This window comes from Semicossyphus pulcher, unplaced genomic scaffold (assembly GCF_022749685.1).
Source record: "Semicossyphus pulcher isolate SPU_LCO1_2020_fin unplaced genomic scaffold, fSemPul1.0.p SCAF_10, whole genome shotgun sequence".
NCBI classification, from domain to species: domain Eukaryota; kingdom Metazoa; phylum Chordata; class Actinopteri; order Labriformes; family Labridae; genus Semicossyphus; species Semicossyphus pulcher.
Window position 1 is genome coordinate 13,918,799 of NW_027211604.1, and position 22,869 is coordinate 13,941,667.

Genomic DNA, 22,869 nt, shown 5'->3' on the forward strand with positions numbered 1-22,869 from the left:
ATATATTTAAAAAAAGAAAAATCACATGCATATTTGATATCCCATAAGACCATGTTGAAGAGAGATGTAGTTTTGCTGCTGCACTACCAGAAGAGAGCAAGAGAGAGGGAGAGACACAAAGGGAGAGAGAGAGCGAGACGCAGTAGAGGCAGTGGAACGACAGCCGGCAAAGAGAATAGGAGCAGACTCATTATGATGACTCAGAGTTACAGTGCAGACACTCAGGTTCACACCTCTGGGATATCAGTGGTGGGTGTTCCCCAGAAAGAAGCACAAATGCAGAGGAGGAAATGTCAAGGCTGGAAAAAGAACAAAGGAAGACGTGTTTTACAGTAGCATTAGAAAAAAAGAGGCGTTTGTGTAAGCAGATGAGAAAATATATATGTAGTAGAATACTGTTTGCAAGTAAAGCATTTTTAAAGATGTCATATTAGGTCAAAAATATCACAAGCAGAAAAGATCCCTTGAACATTTTTTTGACGTTACGGTAATTGGCATGAAAATAGTGACTTAATTCAGCAAATTCAGGATGCAGAACATTTTAATGAAGTTGTCAGTTGAAGTGTCGTCTCTGATTTTTCCTCTCATTGATCAAAAAGAGAACTACTTGCCATGCAGAAACAGATTCTCATTGACTGTCTGGTAAAGAAGAAACATTTGCTTTGAAGAAGAAAGAAAAGAAAATAATATGACAGTTGTCCATCATCATCTCCTCGGAGGAGGCCGGAGCCTGCATTCAGAGTGTGAAATACAGCCACTCCACTCATTGTATTCAGCAGCCTGCACTGAAAGAGCTCATTAACATACCAAAAGGCAGAGAAAAATGCCAATTACCCGCAGGAATATAACAGTAATCAATGCTGATCATGCTGCTTATACATGCGAGCACATGCACATACTCGAATACAAATACATAGACCTGCACATATGCATATGCATTATACATGTGCCTGTGTGCATGCAACAGCCGTTCCTCATCAAACCTAAAGGTCACTGTTGAACTGTCTCTATTATTTTTCAGTTGCTCAGCAGAGATATTGACATACCCCCAGGTAAAGGGCAAACACATAACAGTGATACAGGGGGAAAAAACATATAGCAGCAGGAGTATCATTGGGAAGTTGTGCATGGTGTGTAAATGAAATTCACTGTCTACAACAACAGTTGGAGAACTCTGTGACTTACAAACACATATCTCTATTTATATGTAGGACATGCTGTTGCTACAAATACTCTGCAACACCCCCTCAGTAATTCCTCTGAGTTGCAAGTTGTTTCATTTTTACGTGCCACTTTTGATTCAGTGGTTTTATATTCCTCATTTTGTTCACATAGTATCAGTCAGGAGGCTTCAAAGGCAGCATAGTTGACCTGAGAGATTATCAGTCTTAAAGCAATAAAGCCTAAAAATACCTTTCATTCATTTCCTGACCTCTCCTTTCCCCACACTGATAATGCAAGAAGACCCAGAGACAACCTGCTTAACAAGCTGCATTATTCCGGCAGCTTTTTTTTTGTCCCTCGATTTTCCATTAGTAAAAATATAGGCCGACTTATGTCTGCCGCTGCAGATATAGAAGGTGTTCATAATTAATGCCTTTAATAAAAGCTTCTAACCTTTTAGTAACCTGCTACTTTTAATGGTATGGAGTTCAGACTGGATGCGAGATCTGAGCTATGCTTATCAAACTGAACCTGCAATGCTGGAGCCAAGGGTCATCAGGAGGGTAAACCATGTACCGATGTATAGAGCTTATTTGTTAAAAAGGAAATTACAGAACGAGTATATAGGATGAAAAAAAAAAGTGTGTGTGTGTGTGTGATCGGTTGCCAGAGGTATCTTTTAATTGTAACCGTGGGCGGGATCCTGCAGAGGGACAGAACTTTTCTGCTTGTTGTTTAACTTAAAGCAACATTAGCTCACTTGCAGTGTATCCCAATAGAAGCATGGTTTCTGGTTATTAACATTTCAAGAGAGCTTACAAAAGGTCTCTTATACTCGCAGAGTAATGCTTGAAATATAATATTAATTTGTAGAAAACAGTTGGATTAATTAACTACAACATGCTCTCTCTTAATGAAGACATAGCTCTGGCTACAGATCCATAACAGTGTACCTGCATTTAATAAATATCCCGTTCTCTCTGTGTTTTTCATTATGACTTTGGCTTTATGGTTCAACTGACAATATCCATAAATAAACATGTTTCCACAGTTTCTGTCAATGATTAGCATAAAGTGCAAATGAACAATTTTAGCACACATTGCTCTGCTGTTGTGTGAAAAGATTACACAACCATACCTAACAGGATTATCTTCTCACAGTTGTCATGATGCCAGTGTTGATTTTAATCCTCCACATGTCTGGGTGATTTTCCAAAAAAACATTGAATCCTCCAAAGGTCAGACATGTAGACATGAGTCATACACGCTTTCATGTCCTTATCTGTGATTAGCCAATCTCGGAACCCATTGGTTACCATGACGATTTATCCTCTGGAGACAAAGGCGAACAGGTTAGCCGTGTCTGGTTTAGCCAGCGTTTAGCGATGAGGACTTTCAGTGAAGACTTCCTTTTGAGTGAGCGGCAATCTTTTTAGTCCAGTTAGCAATTTGAGAGCGGCTGTGTGTTTAGATCTAAAGATATGTCTGCACAATAAATGCCGTCATTTCTGAGTTTACTAAATCCCCCGGAGCAGCGTTTATCACTGTAAATAGTAGGTTATACAGAGGCATACAGAGGAAGACTAACTGGCTAACTACAGCGGTATGAACCCAACAGTTCGTCTTGTGAGTGACTTTAATTAGCGGTTCTTACCTTTGCAATATCACAACATCATGATGCAGATTAGTCAAAAGTAAAAATGAAGCTTTGTCAGGTCTGTCCGCAACAGGAGAAGAAAACTACTTTTAAAATGCTTGTTTGTTGAACGGAGGTCGGATCGATCATTTCTGATGCATTTGAGGAAGTCGGGAAATCTGAACGCTAAACGGCTTTCGAGACAGCGTCAAGGGAATTTCTAAAACCGATGTTTGCCGAACTTGCTTTCAGATGTCTGTTTATAGGGTTTAATATGATTCCTTGTCAGGTGACGCTGATGGGAGCCGGGATGTCATTACGGCCTGAATTTGCTCTTTTGCTTAGACTGTTTTTGACGCAGCCTGCTGCTATGTGATTGGTCAATATCACTGGGAGTACAAACAGAAACCAGAGGACTTGCCATACCTAAAATCAACTTCCTGCCTACAGATGCTACATTTCTATGTAGAATCTGTAAATACAGATTAGTGATTAGCTGAGTCTTAATGAGCATTAACTTATACTGACACGCTGACTTGTGTGCCTGTGTCGATACCCAAAAACAACATATTTATGAGGCATTTGGGTCTTAAATTGTCCCACATAATTATATATTTGTTTATTTTTGAGAAAGGTTGCAAGGTATGTTATCCAAGTCATGGTATCGCTCTGATTTTAGCGCTCATATTTCTGCATGAAACATCGGGGAACGGTGTTCAAACAATGCTGAAAAGGTCACCATGTTCGTTAAGGCTGGCTCATAATTTATGATAAAACATGATGATGAATTATCTTCTGTGAAAACAGTTGCAACAAGGCCTCAGGTGGCAAACCCCTTGTGTCACTATTCTGATGTTTACTTGCTTTGCATAATCCCCGGCGTACTACGTTGTAATTAAATTTCAGCTTCTGAAAAGGTTGCCTGGGCCGTGCGAAAACCGGGGAGGCATGGTAAGAAAAAACAGCTTTTTCCGAAATATGTTCAAATGTTACTAATGTGCACGTTTAGCAGTGACGAAGTTGCACGGCTATAACTCCACCATCACCTACAGCTATTAATATCATTGATAGATCTCTTTAACCTTCCTGTTGTTAATTCACTCCCTCGACGCTCTTCAGGAGACAAGCCATTATCCTGATGGTACACTGAGCCCAGACACAATGAATCAAAGATGCAAGTGAGGGGCCAAATACATATATCGTTAAAACACACTCTATTTCTAACACACACACAAATACACAGAGGCAGTCACCAAAATCTAATGATGCATGACAGAATAATTTAGTTAGGTGAATGCACTGTGGGTTTAGGAAATGAAAAGCAACTGGGGAAAAACACGTTTTCATTTATTCAATATCTCTATGAAAACAACATATTATATAAGTAATGCATTATATTCCACTTGTTGGCAGATGATTCTTCTGGGTAAAAAATGTGCATTTTCTTTCCCAGCATGACCTCTTCTTCTCACACACAGCATATTTATAACCTGCAGACAGACCGCTGCTCAGGTAGCTGCAGAGGAAAGAGGTTGTCAATGAGATGTCAGGACAGAAGCACATTAAAGGGCATCAGCCGAGAGCAGACAAGCATCCTTTTTAATCACATGCTTCATTCAGAATGGATCAGATGCTGCAAGGGAGAGCTACAGACCCGCGTGGAAAGGATGCATGAATACGGAAAAGTAACGGGAAGATTGATGGAAACAATGTGAAGCTTATGAAGCGTAAACTGAAGATAAGTGTTGGGAGAGAAGATGGAATAGAGGAGGAAACAGAAGGCAGCAGTCAGGCAGAAAGATGAGTGTTGAAACTGTGGAAGGATGTGGGTGGTCCCGGTAACAAATCTGCATGTCAGACTGCTGTGCTTAACAGCAGCCCCTAATTTAGCCCAGCGCAGCATCCTTTTTACAAAGAAATGTGTTTCATTCATTGGAACAACTGTCCCACAAATTCCTCAGTGATGTCCTGCCACAACATTCCAGATTTAGCACCTCTCTCCTCTCCATGCCTCTGTTCATCTTCACCATTTGCATCCAATTTGTCTTGTCCCGTCTCTCTGTCACCTGTGTCCGTCCTCAAAGATTGGAATCCAATGTGCTGCTGACAGCCAAAGCGGCCCCCCATCGCAGTCATGCATAATAGCGTTAAGGTGGATCTGCTGGTGGCCTTCTCCTCCAAAAACTCTCCAAAGGTCAACCATAACCACAAATAACAAAATCAATACAACTAAGAGCATAATATGAGTGTGATTGCTCTCTGAGGGCTTGAGAGGCAGTAGCAGCCCAGATATTGATCATTACCAATCTGTGTAAAGCGTACCCCTCATGGTTATCCCCTGACATAGTTAACATGCATTTGTGTTTGTGTATAAGCATGAGTAGTGCTTCTATTTGTGCCTCAGCTGCCTACACTGCAGAAGATAAGGCCTAAAGCACTAATTAGAGCCTCTGTGATTGCTGCCCAATCCCCTCCTTCTGCCATCACACACACACTCACTTCCAGTCATAGCCAACTATATTTAGAGGATGAAATCAATGTTCTTGCCTGAAAACACTTTACCACCATCAGTCTGGCATGTGCATGATTGGCGTCTCTAACATGCTAAGTAGGTATTAAGAAGTCAAGGCTGTTAAATTGTCCAGTTTATTCACAGGGTGTTTAAAGGCCAAGGATGCTCAATATCCAATATATTTTTGTTCCCAGGTCATCAATCACTAACGCTTTTCACGACCCTTTAGTGTTTTTTTTTCCCAAACTCGTGGATAATATCAGTTAAGTGTTGAGGATGCTATTCGGCACGATGGTCATGAAGATGGGCTGGAATTTTGCCCATACGCAGACGATCATTAAACTTATTTTCATTGAAGACATTGGATCAAAGTTGCTTCATTTGCTTTTGTCCTTACTTTCCTCATCACATGGGAATAATGTCATTGTGGCTTTTTGTCCAGCCTTCCATCAGACCCTATTTCTAACACATATCCGAGGTCAGGTTTAGGCCTTCCCCACATCCTTAAAATACAAGTAGACTGGCTGAGCAACCTATGCAGATGTATATCTGCAGTTCGACAAATGGAGACTACTTCCAGCTCGACTTGAAAAAGTGAGGAGTGAGAAGTGTGATTCCCAGATAACTAGGGCACACCCTCCAGTCCTCCTTTTTCAAAATGGGACCACCACCCTGGACTGCCAATCCACAGGCACTGTCCGAGACCTCCACGCGCCACTGAAGAGAAGTGTCAGACAAGACAGCCCCACAATGTCCAGAACCTTCAGCATCTAAAGGGATATCTCATTTAAACCTGGCGGCTGCCACTGAGGAGCTTCTTGACTACCTCGTGGACCACTGTCAAGGATACAGGTAAGGCTCCCACTGGATCTTTAAACTCTACCTCCAGCAGCAGTTCCCCTCCCCTTCTAATACCCCTCCTGAGTTGACGGTTATGCAGAACTTTCTTGAGGCTGACTGGAAGATCTTCTCCACAGCCTACCTGAACTCCTCCCACACCCAGGTGTTTGCTTCCACGACCACCAAAGCCACAGCCTGCTGGGCCATCCGGTACCTGTTTAAAACTTTTAATTACAAAACTTATAAAGTACGGAGGGAAGTGTCCTCTGCAGAATGTCAGTGGCATTTAAAAGAGAAAGTAGATTGATTAACTTCCTCTTTCAACTTGACAGAACATTTCAGTCATCCACACAATTACATTGTTGAAGCATTTGTTTGATGAATGGAGCATTTAAGCTGGAAAAAGACATGTTTTTTCAATAAGTCAAGCTACACAGAGCTGGCATTGTTATCCGAGATAAGGAGGAAATTGGATTTATATGCCTAAAACACTGAGGACATTTAAATTCTCTGGTGTTGTGCAAATCCCAGTGGCTCGATGGACTACAGACCGGTGGCATTGACGTCCCACTAAATGATGACCCTGGAAAGACTTGTCACTTGAGGATGCCATCACTTTCCTGCTCAACCGTGTCTGTGCTCACCTGGACAAGCCGGCGAGCACTGTGAGGGTCATGTTTTTTTACTTCTCCAGTGATTTCAACACCATCCGGCCAGCTCTACTGGGTGAGAAGCTGACAGCGATGCAGGTGGATGCTCCTCTCGTGTCCTGGATTGTTGATTACCTGACTGGCACACCTCAGTATGTGCGCTTACAACACTGTGTGTCAGACAGAGTGATCAGCAACACTGGGGCTCCACAGGGGACAGTCCTGGCTCCCTTTCTCTTCACCCTCTACACCACAGACTTCAACTACAACACAGAGTCCTGCCATTTGCAGAAGTTTTCTGACGACTCTGCTGTAGTTGGATGTTTGGATGTAGTTGGTGGTCATTGTCGAGGAATATAAGTACTTGGGATTGTACTTAGATAATAAGGGCCTGAGCTCTACTTCCTGAGTAGGCTGAGGTCCTTAATGATGCTGAGGATGTCCAGTGAGTCTGTGGTGGCTAGTGCTATCCTGTTTGGGATGATCTGCAAGACCAGCGACGTTGTGAGGGTGGAGCTGGACTCTCTGACGGCTCAGTCAGAATTCTGATGCTGATTTGGTTTGGTTACTTCAATAATACAGTTGTTTTGATGGAATGATGGTCTGCACATTTATAATACAAGCTCATCTGTAGTCATGCATAATGACTGGTAATTTAGAGTAGATGAAAAACCTAATGGGCCTTGTGGGGAATAACACAATTTTATTGCTGTTGGATCTCCACTTTATATTATTAGATTAATTGATAGGAGTGAAAGGGTTTTAACTTTACATCATCTCACTCACTCGCAGAGAAATTATGAACGGACTATGTGTTCACTGTCAAGTGGATTTCAGTCCACGTCTCGTGTTGATGGACTGGTGACTCCCGCGTATGGCTGAGTAGCTGTGTTTATCTCTAATCTGCTGACACTCACATCCCTTCATCCTCTACCGTACAAACACTCGCCAGTCATTGCAGATGGCCAAGGTCCTGTCTAACACACTCCAAATATCTCTCACACACAGACATTCGCCACATAGGCACATGCTTTCTTAGCAGTCATTAGCTTAAGAATGATTTCCGTGTTGTTGACATGCTCATGATTAATTTCATGGATGTCATTCTGTTCAGTCGATCGTCTGTTACTCTTGGCTGTTTGGCTGCTGCAGCCCTAAAAAACCCTGTCGGTGCTGGAATTCCCATAGCTATTGAAGGCTGACTGTGCTGTATAAGTAATCCATGCCACCTACTTTCTGTTATATATTTTCATTGCTGTGTATTATTTCCATATTTCCATTTCACTCATTTGTTTCTGCATCACTGCAACCAAGACAATAGCAGAACGTTTGTCATATGTGACACAAAGTTAATCTGGTTCATGAAGAACACCATGCACCTGTCATGGAAGGACTTATCAGATCCTGTCATTATAATAATACTTGACATTGCTTGACGTGGCAGATTCTCAGTCTGAAGTGAAGCCCTGTCAGAGATAGTGTGGGAAACTGTTGCTTGGAAAGGGGGGAACCTCATCTCTACGCCAAGTGCTCCAACACGTATATGCTGTTAATGTATTGCAAATGCTGTGTTGTAGATTCAGCGTTGCGTAGGACAGATGAAGTGCTGTTATGGTGAATTTTGATTAAACAGACACATTTAGAAACATATGAAAGCAGCAGAGCTCCTTTGTTCCGGCTTCTGTAGAGGATGAAACAAAGATGAAAGGCAGGGTCAGACACACAGCACAGTAATTCAAAGTGCACATCAAAACATTGCGGTGAGAAGTGTTACAAAATATTACACAGAGCACCTGGAGGCCGTCAAACTACAAAGTGTTCCACTGTTGTGTTTTATCTGATCCAACTGTTTGACAAATTGAAAACATTTGACTTTTAAATAGTTGCCACTCTTACCTTAATATATCTGCAACTGTGCAATAGCAGATATGTAGAAAGTTTAAGTTCTTCAATATTACCTTGATTGCAAAGAAAGTTTAACGAAATAAGGTTACAAGATTCATTTTAAAATAGGACAACACAGGGTCACACTTCAAGATAGGGTCAAATGTGCCAGAGAAATTTCCAGGGAGCTTGTAAACACAAATCATGAACTTCAGCCGTTGTTTTTTTAACTATTCATTTGTAAGCAGTTAATTCCTGAGTCCTTTACTCATTTAATGTGTACAATTACTGATTTTGGGCCCCGTATTGTGAAGCGTAACAAAAGGAGACAAAGCAAATGTAGCACCAGCTATTTTTCTGTGAACCTCCCTTTTGAAGTTTTTGAAGTTTGAGGTCAAGGCCATCGCCATCTTGGTTTTGGCACTAGAGCTGTGTCTCAAATTAGGGGCGGCATCCTTCAAAGGTTTATGAAGGACGAATCATTCTTAGCCTGTGTAGACCACTAAGGGCGAACTGACATGGTCTGGTCGACGGAGGATTTCCTGTTTGCGTCATCGGCTGTTCCCGCCCTTACCGTCAAAGCGCCGTTCCAGTCCCCTAGCAACAGGTAGCTAGCTAGCTAACTAGCTAACATCACAAACGTCACGTTACATTTAAAAGTGTATTCCTCTGCAGCTTGAGAGTCTACCATCTCGTTTGAATTGGTGTGTTTGAATCTCGGGATACTTTGGGCCATGAAGGATGTACACGATGGATCCTATGTGGCCCGGGAAAAGGAGGACACATTGGTCGGCCGCATCTGGAGGAGCGCTTAGATGTAACCATATTTTTACGACAACCTGAGTATAAATTGCCATGTCTCTGTCCTCGTTGACAGATCGTTTTGGTTGCAGATTTTTGATCACAGGATGTCTACTCTGCTTTATCCTCTAATTTACTCCTAACGGGACCAACATTTACAAAATTAACATCATGCGTCATGCTGCATTAACACATTAGGAAGTTTACTGAGATAATACATCAACTTAAAAGTATGGTCAGGATCGGGTTTTCAAATTTGGTTTCATACGATCAGATTTCAACCAGTGGAGGCACCCCTGCTGGCCATTAAATGGAATGCAGGTTTAAGGCACTTGTAAATCCAGAGGTTACATCCACTTCTTATTACAGTCTACGAGTGTAACACAGGAGATCATTTTCATGTGGAGTAGAGAGGAAGGATTTCGAGCTGTGGTAGTGATTCCGTAGAGGCGGGTGATGTTAAGCAGAGAGGATATTTTCTGTGTTCAAGGAGCTAAAGGTCAGCCTTACTGTCTTGACTGTGGTGCAATAATGTAGCAGGAGCAAAGCACTAATGATACTGGTGTTTAAGCTTTCAGCTGTCTTGTAAACCACTGGAGGATGAATTTTGAGCAGGATATTTTTATAATTACAATGATTTAGTATTTACTTTCCTTTATTATTTCTGTTTAACACTATATGCCACCTCAAGGGGACTAGATGTTTGTTTTAATGAGACACTGGAAAACATGGCTCTTCTTTAGTTACTCGCTCTGATTTAAGTGCATTTCCCCAGATAACTGCTGAGTTTATTACAGCCCCTGTTTGTTTTATTCACAAACCATATAAATACTTCCAGTTGAAATGTAGTTTGTTCCGCAAAACAACATCTCCAATACGGATCCTCTGAACCTTAATTAAAAAGTCATGCTTCTAGTTCAGCCTTATGGTGTAATTGCAAGTAAACAGCTTTAACACCATCAGTTTTCATACATTGCTCTAGTTTAGTGTGTCCCCTGTGTGCAAACCAAGGCGGGAGCTAATGCAGGAAAAGACTGATAAGACACTCCTAAAAGTTAATCGTGTAACTGTAGTAAGAGACAGAGATGGTGGGAAGATGAAAAATAGTGAAGCTGGTGGAGATCAGTGTGCTGTTTTGGGCACCAGTGTGTCAGAACAGATTGTACCCAGGGCCTCCTTCAGCAATCAGAGGCTAAATGGATGACTGGCCGGGGAAACTGCAGGGGCTTAACTGAAGTGATGGAGGTCTGACTCAGGAAGTGCCTGTCTCAGACACTCTGACACACACTGATACACTTAGGATGTCATGTCAAACGCCCTCGGTCGCCGAAGAAAAATGCAATATTTTGGTGGCTCTTGGGCTTTCATTTGGCACAGCACATGGTGGATGGCAGGATTTCGCACTCCCAGATTTGCACTGCAATTTTAGTTGGATGCAGGCGTGTTTTTGTTGACAGTCTGAGAGCAGTCAAGTGCCTTTTTCATGGCCAACACAAGTCCTGTTGAAAAGCTTTACAAGCTCTTGGTTGACGAAATTTGACCGAGACTAAGTTCAAGTACTTCATAAAAATGATCTACTCAGTCGACTAAAAGTGGATGAATTCTATGGTGGTACTGTCATTATACACCATTGACAATAGTGAAAGAGGATAATGATAGGCATGTGTGGAAACAGAATTTATGGCTTTAATTCGGTATTTGTTAACATCTTAAATAATTATTGTTTTCTTCACAATTCGTTCCACCTTTCTACTTTTAGTTAAAATTGTCTCAACAAATTGTAACTTCAGAGCTGAACAACATCAGAGTGTATTCTTTTTTCTTTCCTGCTATCACATCAGTGTTAATCAAGGTTTTGATGTTTCCAAAGGAACTCCTGTGATTAACTTCCTTCTATACATTTGTTTAGCCATCAGGCTATGAGTTGTTCACCCCTAAGACCACTGTATGAGCCTCGAGAAGCTAGCTTGAACCCTCTTGTTAGTTTGGTCCCCCACACACCCCCCTCTGAGAATGACACCGTAGATTCTTTCATCTTGGTTGTGTATTGCCCTTTGTTGCTCGATCTCAATTAGCATAGCCCTTTTGGTTAGCCCTTTGTTTACTGTGACCCAAGATATATAATCTGACTAGAGCTGACTCTAGTCAGAGAGGTTTTCTACGACTTGCTGTGATGATCTCTCTCCACTGCGCAGTGAATAAAACTCATCTGAACCAGCCACTGAATTGGACCTGAAGATTATTAATTTCTTCTACACATGCTATTCCTGTAGCAAAGCTGTCCATTATTGCGTCTGTTTAGCACTAAAAACCGAAACATTTCCCACAACGTGCAACTGTTCCCCTCAGAGCAGTCTAACTCAGTAAACTAATGTGTTATTCTGTCTCCACCCTCACTTATTTCATTTCAGATGCTGTGTACCATCTTGTGGTGTTTCCGCTCATGCAGCACACAGATATCACTTTCCTCTTGTGGTAGGATTGTTCCCTTTTTATGCGCTTTAGTGAAGGAAAGAAGGCAATTTGCAGGTTTTGATGCAAAGCTCTCACAGACCAGAAAGTGCTTTCCTCCTGATCCCACCTCCACCATGAGAGAGTCAAAGCTCATGTAGTGTTTCTCTTTCTGAGCCCATAATATAAAATAAACAGCTCTTTTCATACACCAAATACATACATTTATTACATTTAATACATAAATTTATACTATTATGTTGTTTATTTAAGTCTCCTGACATTAGGATCACAGCTGTTTACTTTTACTTTTTTTTTTTTAATCCAATCTATGTTGTTATGCACCAAAAACAGCAACACAAAGTCCTTGTTTGTTTAAACCAATGACTGTGTATAAAGATGGACGACACGTCTCCATCTGCTCTCATTGTACAAAATTAAAATTAAAATAGCCCCCATGACGGGCGCTGCCATCTTGCGTTGGTGACGTCATTTGGAGCCAGAGCTGCGCAGTAGAGATCAGCGGGTGGAGCTGCCGTAGCCACTTCCGCTAACCAAAACACACACTTAACATACTGAAACAAACAGCAAGGATCCTGCACGTCGGCGTGTTTAACAGCAGAACAGCTTCTTGTGTTGGTCTGAAGCAGACGTTCACAGATATGTAAACTTCAATGACTGTAGTGATTGTTTTAGTTACGTCTCCTCTCACTGTTCCTCCTCTACTCTGCTAATCAAAAACAGATTGGCTGCAGGAGCCGTGTTTGTCAACATAGCTGTCAATCATCCTTTTTACAGCATCAAATAACTAATTAAAAATGAACACTTGGACATAAATCAGCATGATAAGAACTAACTATAATGACAGAAACCGTGTTTGAGAAAAATTTACTCATGTCCCATCTGTTAACATGGAGGAGGCGGGCTTTATGACCAATACTGCAGCCAGTCAGCAGGGGGCGATAGAGATGTTTAGGCTTCACTTTTAGGGAGCTGTCATGTCGTCCATCTTTTTATACACTTGGCAATAAACCCTGATTTTGATTCAGATTATTCTGATGCTAACTCTAATCTATGGAAATAAATATTTACATTCTTCATTGCCAATGAGATAAATGTAGCTAAAGCTAAATTCAAATTGCAGCTTACACATTTACAATGGGTTTAAATGGTCAATTCTCAGAAACAAAAGCAGCATTTTCTTTCATGACTTTTGCACAATAGCTGCAGATTTGATCAAAACTTGATTCTCCTAACCTTTGACCTCTGGTCCCCTTAACCTGCTTATCACAAAAATAACTCAATAAAGCTATATGCTTAGTTATTACAATAACGTTGCAGAATTTCTTCCCATTTTGCTTTGTGCATGTAGACTTTGCTGAATGTGTTAAATACATATTGAATAAGGTTGTTAACTTTCTCATGCAGTAGAGACAAGAGGCGTTTTATTCTCAATGGGAAACTGTGGGGATCTAATTTTAGCTGCCAGGTCTGAAGCGATGAGTCACAGCATTGTGTTCGTACAGATAAAAGAGCCATCTGTGAGCTTCTGTTACACATATTCAGTCACGTTATTTTCCTGTTGTTAGGCTAAGAGGCTGCAGTCTACCTGTCTGTCAAGCTGCCTGTCTGTCCACTTGTTGATCATGAATCTTTCATTTTCATGTCAGCACTCTGGTGGCGCATGATACTTGAGGCTTTTTACCATAAAAGAAAATGTTTTGTTAATATTCACTTGTGTAAATGTGCTTTTATTTTGTTGATCTCCTCTTTTTCCTTTTCAGCCCATTGTCCTTTAAAGGGTATAATCTGTTTATTTGAATGCACTCTTCCGTATGTTTGTGCACTTCCTCTCCTGCCTGTTTTACATATTTCTGTCCAAACATGTTGTGAATCTTTGAGGAGCCTCAAGCAGATTCAGTGACAGCTTAGAAAACCGTAAGAGATTTCAGATGCCCTGAGGCTTCCTTGCTTTTGTCAACCATGTTTTGTTCAGATATCACAGGGCCTGAGTTCAGTGTTTGTCCCTTTCATTGCATAAAACAGCGCTGCCAGCGCAAACACAATGAGCGCCTTGATTTAATGTGCTGCTATATGTCGTGAACCCTGTGGAAAGATTGATAACCACTTGAGATGAACCCAAGATATAGAAATATGTATGGGAGATTGTGTGTGTGTGTGCGTGTGTGTGTGTGTTCAAAAGAGTTAGAGTAGACATAATGGATATTGCAGTAGATAATGGTGATACAGAGAGGCAGAAGGCTGTATAGATTGTGAACAAAGCTCATTTACTATCTATAATCCTTTTTATGTACACACTCCCTCTATGACACTGCTTCTTCAAAAAGCAATAAGTCAACCGATACGCATGGTTACAGATAGAGAGGGGAGACCAGGTCGATACCACAATATCTTCCATAATCTACTGCACATAACACCCATATCACTGAACCCTGCATTGGAGATAGAGAGACAGACAAGAGGGGGATCCCACAATTAAGATATCTGAGAGATTAGACACCAACCAGTTATTATTATCATCCATAGCAAACCTGCTCCCTATAAAGACAAGTTTTCGCTCTTTTGCTCCTCTGTCTAAGGATGAAGAATGCTTCCTCATACTTTTAAAAACACAGATATACTGTAGATGCAAATAGATCAGGCATGCAATATGTAAAAACAATGTGTCGTATTCAGTCCTAGATTGATTTGTGATAAGAGGAACTTGTCTTTACAGAGTCATGAATAAGTACCACACATGTTGTAGTGAAGCTGCTTTTAAAAAAAAGAGAGCGTAGGTTGAAGGCAGTGCAGAGGTTCTGTGCAGTCAAAGGCAGTTTGCATTTGCAACTATTCAAGTCAAATGAGTCAGTATTTCATCAATATGAATAATGTGAGTAGGTATCTCTGGTTTAGCACTAAGTTGGCTTAATCCCATTCATCCAATGGACTTTCTCTATCAAAAGCGGAAAATCACATTGTCACGCACAGCCAACTTTAAGTGTGGGGTACCCCAGGGCTCAATTCTTGGTCCCTTTCTCTTCTCCCTCTTTGGGCTTCCACTCGGTCATGTAAGGCTTAAGTCTTGACAGTGGTGCAATAATGTAGCAGGAGCAAAGCACTAATGATACTGGTGTTTAAGCTCTCAGCTGTCTTGTAAACCACTGGAGGAGGAATTTTGAGCAGGATATTTTTATAATTACAATGATTTAGTATTTACTTTTCTTTATTATTTCTGTTTAACACTATATGCCACCTCAAGGGGACTAGATGTTTGTTTTAATGAGACACTGGAAAACATGGCTCTTCTTTAGTTACTCGCTCTGATTTAAGTGCATTTCCCCAGATAACTGCTGAGTTTATTAGCATAATGTTTCTTTTCACAGCTATGATGATGACATGCAGTTATATCTACCCTTAAAGTCGAGCTGAAACGGCATTTCGAGAGTATCTAGCTTCCGTATCGTGACGTATTTCCGAGTGAAACAGGACGTGCAGACGGGACATTTCATTAGAGGGATTTGATTTGATCGTTGAGAAGTGGGCGTAGACAGACGTTCTCCACAGCGCAGTAGCTAGCTAACTGACCGAACGTTCTTGGTGCTCTGCGGCTAAATGTTGCAGATTGATTGGTTGAAATTGTTTGGTGCTAACTTACGTAAGCACGCGTGAAATTTAGTTTTACCAGAAGAAAAAATGATCGGATTTTTTTTGGCCTATATTGTCAAATAGATGCACAACATTACCGGGGATGTGATCTAAAAGGATTAAAATGACATTTTTCATTTCACCTCGACTTTAAGACATAAAAATCCCAACAGTTTTATCTTTTCCAGAGACTTTGTCATCAATTTCCTTTAGTTTTTGGAAGGAAAAATTAAATTGTCACACTTATGTGCAGCCAAACAGTAACAGTTGACAGTTTAGTCATGTTTCACTGATGTAGAGAAGATAATTCATGCTTTTACTTCATCTCATTTAGACTATTGGGACTTACTCTTCATCTGTCCCAGTCTCCAACTTGTGCAAAAAAGAAAATGCTTTAGCCAGAATTTAAACTGCCTCTAAGGAGACCATATTACCCCTGCCTGAGCACACACACGCCTGCAATGGCTACCAGTTAGAGTTAGAATTGATTTTATGGTTTAAATTATTACTTTTAAAGCACAGAAGATCTTGTCCCTAAGTATAGCTTCAGGGTTCCCTATCTTGCTACCTCCTTTCCAAGAGGGTGCTGTGAATAACAATATCTGAATCCAACACTGAAAATCCCCCATCTGTTTTACTCTATTATGTCTTCCAAGCTATAAATACTGCATTTAAATATGAAAACCCAAAGTGACATGCACCCCTCCAGCCCCTCATCTTAACATAATAAAATTCAGCTTTTCAGCTTGCTGTCGGGTGGATGAAAGGGGGTGTGAAAAGAACAATAACCTCCAGTGATTGCATCTGTGATTTTTCCCCCCACTACAAATTATTAGATCAATCTTCTGCCCTCATGCTGGTACCAAATACCTGAACTAAAAAGGCTGCACTGCAGCACTGCTGACATAACATTTGTTCAAATTATTCATTCACATTTTGGTGGCTGTTTTGAATAATAATTTTCATCTCTCAGCACACTCACTGTGAAGAAGAAGAAAGAGATTTAGAGCATGCGTGAAAAAGAAACATTCAGTACGCTGATGGTTGCCTATAAGACTGTCATAACCATTCTTTCATGAGCAGCAATGACACAAAGCAGTGTCAAATGCACACAGAAAAAGACCAGGTAAAGATTTCAGCAGCATATTGATGTGAAGTAAATGATCCTTCATGTGGTGAAGTGACGGCCCACAACACAGAGGAACATTAAAGCATGCTGAGTTTAATTTTTCACCTCAGGCCCTTCACAAATAAACACAGGATAAAGTTCAATACAGTTCACACCTGCTCACTTAGCTTCTTCAGAGTAAAACTAATATGACCGTCCGTAAAATGAATCACAACCTTTCCTCTCAGATTGATTTTATTTCCCCTCTATTATATGCAACCGTTGATGTCATTTGCAGAATTGTCTATATTGGGTAATCTACATTAACTCACTTTTCCGCTGAGCTATAATTTGTTCCGCCTTTATTGTTTTCGTCCCTGGCACCAGCTCTGAAATGTCACCGGCTGCATATTTATCAGCCCAGGACATTTCAAAAACTCTCTCCTGAGTAATGCAACAAATAACATCAGTCTTCCATTGAGCTCTGTTGACGTTTCATAAAAGGACTTTATAAAAGGTCACCTTACCAATGGGATGTCACAGTAGTAGCTGATAGCATCATATTTTTAACATAGTACACACTTAAAGGTAACAGTTCTATACATTACAAATGTATAGTTGCTGTTGGAACTTATAGTTGATGCTCCATTTTGCAACTTGGCCTTTTGAAATGTTTTGAATTGTTTTACACAATGGGTCATGGATAACTTTTTTTCAATGGTTTTTCAATCTCTGTGATAGCCTAAAAAACTCCACCTTTCCTTTGTGACTTAGTTATAAATGATACACTATCTTTCAGCATGTAAAGATGGGCAAAGAATGGTGGCAAATAACTGGAAGTACATACACAGCCTCCAACAACAACGAGCTTTCATCATTTAGCAAATACTTGAGTATTTTGAGTGTGTATGAAAGCAACTTCTTGATCTTTTTTTGGGCCTTATAACTTGAAGTGCAAAAACAAACAATAGCACCAGAAGCTATGTAAGTCCATTGCTCAATGACTCTGTCCACCACATTTGACTGTAGCCCCTGTAGCTGGCAGGGCAGAACAGCCCTGTGTGTGTGTGTGTGTGTGTGTGTGTGTGTGTGTGTGTGTGTATTTGAAGTACTTGCTGTTAGTTTACACCTCGTGCACATTTTGCTTCCGCAACGTAATGTAAAATGTCCAATGCACAATGACAAAGGCATGATGGCGGAGCTTCATTATGGCGCTGAGGCGGAACCTCAGTGTTAAAAGGGCTTCTGATATTCAAAACCCCCAGAGAATAGATTTCAATGGCGGCGAGGTCTCGATTCAACTTGCGGCAATGTTAATTTTTTTAGTCTATATTCTGTTTGGGACAAAATACCTGCAAGATGAATGAAATCCCATCACCTCAGCTTTACTTTGTTTCAAATATTAGCTTGCTAACACAATAAACAAAGACTTACGCCTACTTGTTAAACATTAGCATGCTAACACTGTCATCGTTTACCTCAGTAAAACCTGTAGCCTGATTTATATTCTTGTGTGTTGAATATACGCAGAGCTTACGCTGTAGCCTACGTAAGGTGCCTTAGCTGTGATACATATGTCTGTGCGGCTCCCCCATTTCGCAACCAAGATGCTAAAGGATGTTGCGGTTTCCATGTCAACGTGTTAGCTTTTTCTAGCTTCTTCGTTTTCTTCAAACAATGGCCATTGAAACAATACGTTAACTTATATGTTAAGCTGATGAAAAGTTATGCAGACTGGCGATCACCATTTTGAGTTTTAGTATCATGTGCAAGCTAACAGGCTGTAGCGACTAGCTGCATGCTAGCATTAAGCACAGTATCTTGTAGTCTTTGTGAAGCTAGCTAGTGGACCAATCACAATTGTTGCAGTCCACGCTGGTCTAGCTTAGCTTAGAGTAGGCTATAGGGCCTGCGGCTACACTTGACTTAAGGCGTACCTACGGCATAGATGGAATACATTTAGTACAAGTCAGGCTTTACAGAGCCATTAGCATGTCTTGTGTGATGTGAGACACAAATAAGTGCTAATTTAATGTCAATCAATGCTAACTATCCCTCTTTACATTAAAACATATTTCTTACAGAGTTAAACAAATGTATCCACAGACTCTAATCCCAGAGTTTATTTATCCTAACAGGTCATGTTTCTTTCTGCGGAGAGTAAACCAATTAAATCCACCAGCAGCAGCGGCTCGACACTTCTCTTGACATGGTACTGCATGTTCTGTCAGAGTGGCTCAGCTGTCTGCGTCCTCTTCAAGGGGTTTTCTCCCCTCTCTAATATTATGGGTACTATCTAAAGCAATCATAGCCATAGGGGATGATGTTAAAGTGGTGGGGCTCGGAGAAGTGTTATAATAGAAGTGAAAATATCTTATGAATATAAATCTTCTGATAAGGCAGGTCTTTGAATGCGGTGTCAAAGGTTTCTGCATCGCTGTTTCTAATTATGAGAAATGATGACGTAACAGCGCAATGTGATTAGTGCAAGTGGATATCTCACTGCTAATGCACTGTCACACACACACACAATGCACAAAGACACACACAACACTAATGATCTCTTGTAAATTTAATGGGGACATTGATTTCCTGCTGTTTCGAAACAATAGGCCTTGGTGGTGTTGAGTTAAAAGACGCTGTGGCCGGATGGGGAGCAAATCTAATTCAAAGCCTCTTCCCAGAGAGGTTTTTATTCTTCAGACCAAGAAGCGAGCTTTCCCAAGTGGCTTGGCTCAAGTTACACGCAGCTAGTCATCTGTCAATGATGTTAGAAAACACAGGAGGGAGGATCAAGTGTGTCCAGCAAAAAGCTTAAATCCTTATTTATCCCTTTCAAAAACCAGATCAACGAGCATACCAACTTAAAAATCTTCCTACACTGCAGTTTTTTCTCTTCATCTCCTTTATATCCCCTTAGTCTTTGCTTTTGCAGTTCAACCATATACTCAACATCAGCGGGTGTCTTCGGTGCATGAAATAACGATGTTGCAATCCCTTTGTTCCCACGTAAAGGCCCACTGAACCGTGATATTATGGCTCCTATAGAAGTGCACTGCAGTGTCAGGGGTATATTTCTGCCATTATATTTAACATTATCTCAAGCTAGTTAGTTTTAAACATCCATATTACTACAAATCCAACGGATATGGCTATTATGATGTTTAATTCAGCAAACCTCACTGCCATTTATTCATATTTTGCCTCATTTTACCCTGGTCCTTAACAAAAAACAAAAAAAACACAATAAATATATGGGCTTTATTTTCAAAGTTGTAACTGCACAGGAAGAAGAAAGTGGCCAATATACTGTATGTTAGCATAATAGTGAACCATAGGCTGCATAAAAAGATGAGAAGTGAAAGCCTAAACCTCTTTATCGCCCCCTGCTGACTGGCTGCAGTATAGGTCATAAAGCCCGCCTCCTCCATGTTAACAGATGGGACATGAGTCAAACTATAAAATCAAACTACACGTCAAATAAATGTTTCTTAAACATGGTTTCTGTCATTATAGTTAGTTCTTATCATGCTGATTTACGTCCAAGTGTTCATTTTTCTGACAAGTTTATTTTTAATTTATTTGATGCTGTAAAAAGGATGATTGCTCCTGCAGCCGTTCTGTTCCACATTAGCAGAGTACGGCTTGTGGAGACGTAACTAAAACAATCACTATAGTCAGTGAAGTTTCCATATCTGTGAACGTCTGCTTCAGATCAACACAAGAAGCTGTTCTGCTGTTAAACACGCCAACGTGCGTGATCTTTGCTGGGGTGTTTTTTCCGGTAAGTTGTGTGTTTTGGTTACAACCGCCAATCTCTACTGCGCAGCTCTGGCTCCAAATGACGTCACCAGCAAAAGATGGCAGCGCCCGCCTGTGTAGATGGAGACGCATCGTCCATCTTTCTAAACAGTCACTGGTGTGAACAAGCTAAGAACTTTGAGGAGGAATAACCCATTCACACAAAATTGTGAAGATCCATCAAGTGTTAAATGCAAGCTTTGTTACTAAAAATGTGAAAACTTTTACCTACAAATGAGCCATTTGAAATATTTTAAAACAAACAACAAAAGGATGCAGTGTGAAAGATGCTGTGTCATTTTTGCTTCATGGCTCACTTTTATCACTATAATACAAATATAGAAAACAGATTAAGCTGCTGGAAGGAAACAAGGAGCGCTTTATCAAAATCATCCTGTCAGTGCCTGAGCATGATAAATGAGAGTTCCAGTATTGATCAAACGTTATTAGAAGTGATATAAAGAAATAAATGCAGACAATATGATGGATGACACTTTGCTCATAGTGTCTGGATAAACGCCGGTTTGAGCTGACAGCAGTTTGAGAGCGGAGAGGTTAGACAGACAACATCGCCGCCCTATTAAATCACTGATACGAAGCTCTGGTTGAACCCTGGAAAGGTCAGGGTCATGTGGTGCCACGAGATCCTCGTCAGAGCTCTCCACCATACTGTCCCTCAGCTTATTGATTATCTACTGTACTGTTGAATCAACCCTATAGGCTGGTGAGTCTTAATTTGAATGCTTTTCCTCGCTGATTTTCATCTTCCTGTTAAATGTTACCGGTAATTGGAAAATAATTTAAGCATTCTACCTACCATGCTGCATGATGGATGTTCTCACCATGTTTTTTCAGTCGATATTTACTGCCAACAACCAACCAAAGCTTGTTTTTCTCTACCGCACTGACTGTAATTCATGGAACAGGTTAACGCCCCAAAGAGTCACAGTGTGTCTGTGCCGACGCACTGAATTTAAAGGCAGTTTGGCCCATGGCCTCGACAGTAAGATAAAACTACTGAGCAGAAGGCAGCTAATGTTGCTGTGCCATTAGCTTCACAGGCAGACTTTAGTGTCTGAGACAAATGACCGGGCCAGGCTCACTGAGTGTAACGTCGATAAGGAGCCATTAATAAAGTCTCAGAGCCCTGATGCCACAAGAGTGAACTCCTGACCCCTAATGAAATATGTATTTATAATCATGTGGTCAAAGAGATGTGTGGAGAATATGAATTAATACATGATTAGATTACATTTGACCTTTAACATGCAGAAATACTTTAATTTTTAATGTTTCAGTCATCATTTGTGACACACAATTACTAACAATGGAGAAGTCAAAGCAGTCTTTTCACACAGCTGATGCCAAGTCACAGGCAGCACTGGAGTTCTGCCCATTGTTAGTGTGCAGTGTTTGAAGGTGTCATGTCAAACAAGCTGAGGTATAAAGACCTGAAGTTGTCACATCCAATGCAAAGCGTCTGATAACATATGCCACAAGATTCTGCAGCATATAAATGTCTGCACCACGTAAAAGATTTACACACGGTGAGTAATGAAGGACGACAGTAGCTCGGTCTGTTGGGACTTGGCTTGGGAATTGGAGGGTCCCAATACGGACCGTGTAATTGGGGCTGGTAGCTGGAGAGGTGCCACTTCATGTCCTGGGCGCCGCTGAGGTGCCCTTGAGCAAGGCACTGAATCTCCAAGTGCTCGGGGTGCTCGTTCGTGTGCAGCCCTCTCACTCTGACATCTCTCCATCAATGCATGTCCAAAGGGTTCTGTTGTGCATGTGTGTATTTCAGGGCTATGTGTTTTTCCCAGCAGGATACAGGCTGAGGTGCTCAAATTCTGCGCTGTCAAACTCTAATGCATTTCAAATGTGCCAACTAAGGACTGGAGAAATAAACAGGGAAATCTGACTCCTGTAAACTATAAAAGAGGGTCATTTGTCATCTATTTTCTCAGATTTCTAAATTGACAGCTTGTGTTAGACTGTTCGTTTATTTAAAGGAGTAAAAGCCTCATCCAAGAACAAACAAAATGTAGCTCTTTTTACATCATTTTCACTTGTATAAATTGCCTTTAAGCTGTCTCTTTGAGGCCTTTGTTTTTGTTTGTTGTCTTTATTCCCTGTGGTGTTTCACTCAGTCCTTTGATTGAAATGTTCGCAGACTTTATGGCCAAAAAAGGTTTCAGCTTTCCCTTCTTTTTCTCTCTATTCCTCTTTTGTGTGTTTCACATAAATCCGACCTGAGACAAAAGCACGAACATCTCTCCAAATATTCAAATATCTGTGTGTTTTACTGACACATCTATGTTCTACCAACAGGTAGAACAGGTCGTTTTAATCAGAAGATAACCAGCGACTCTTG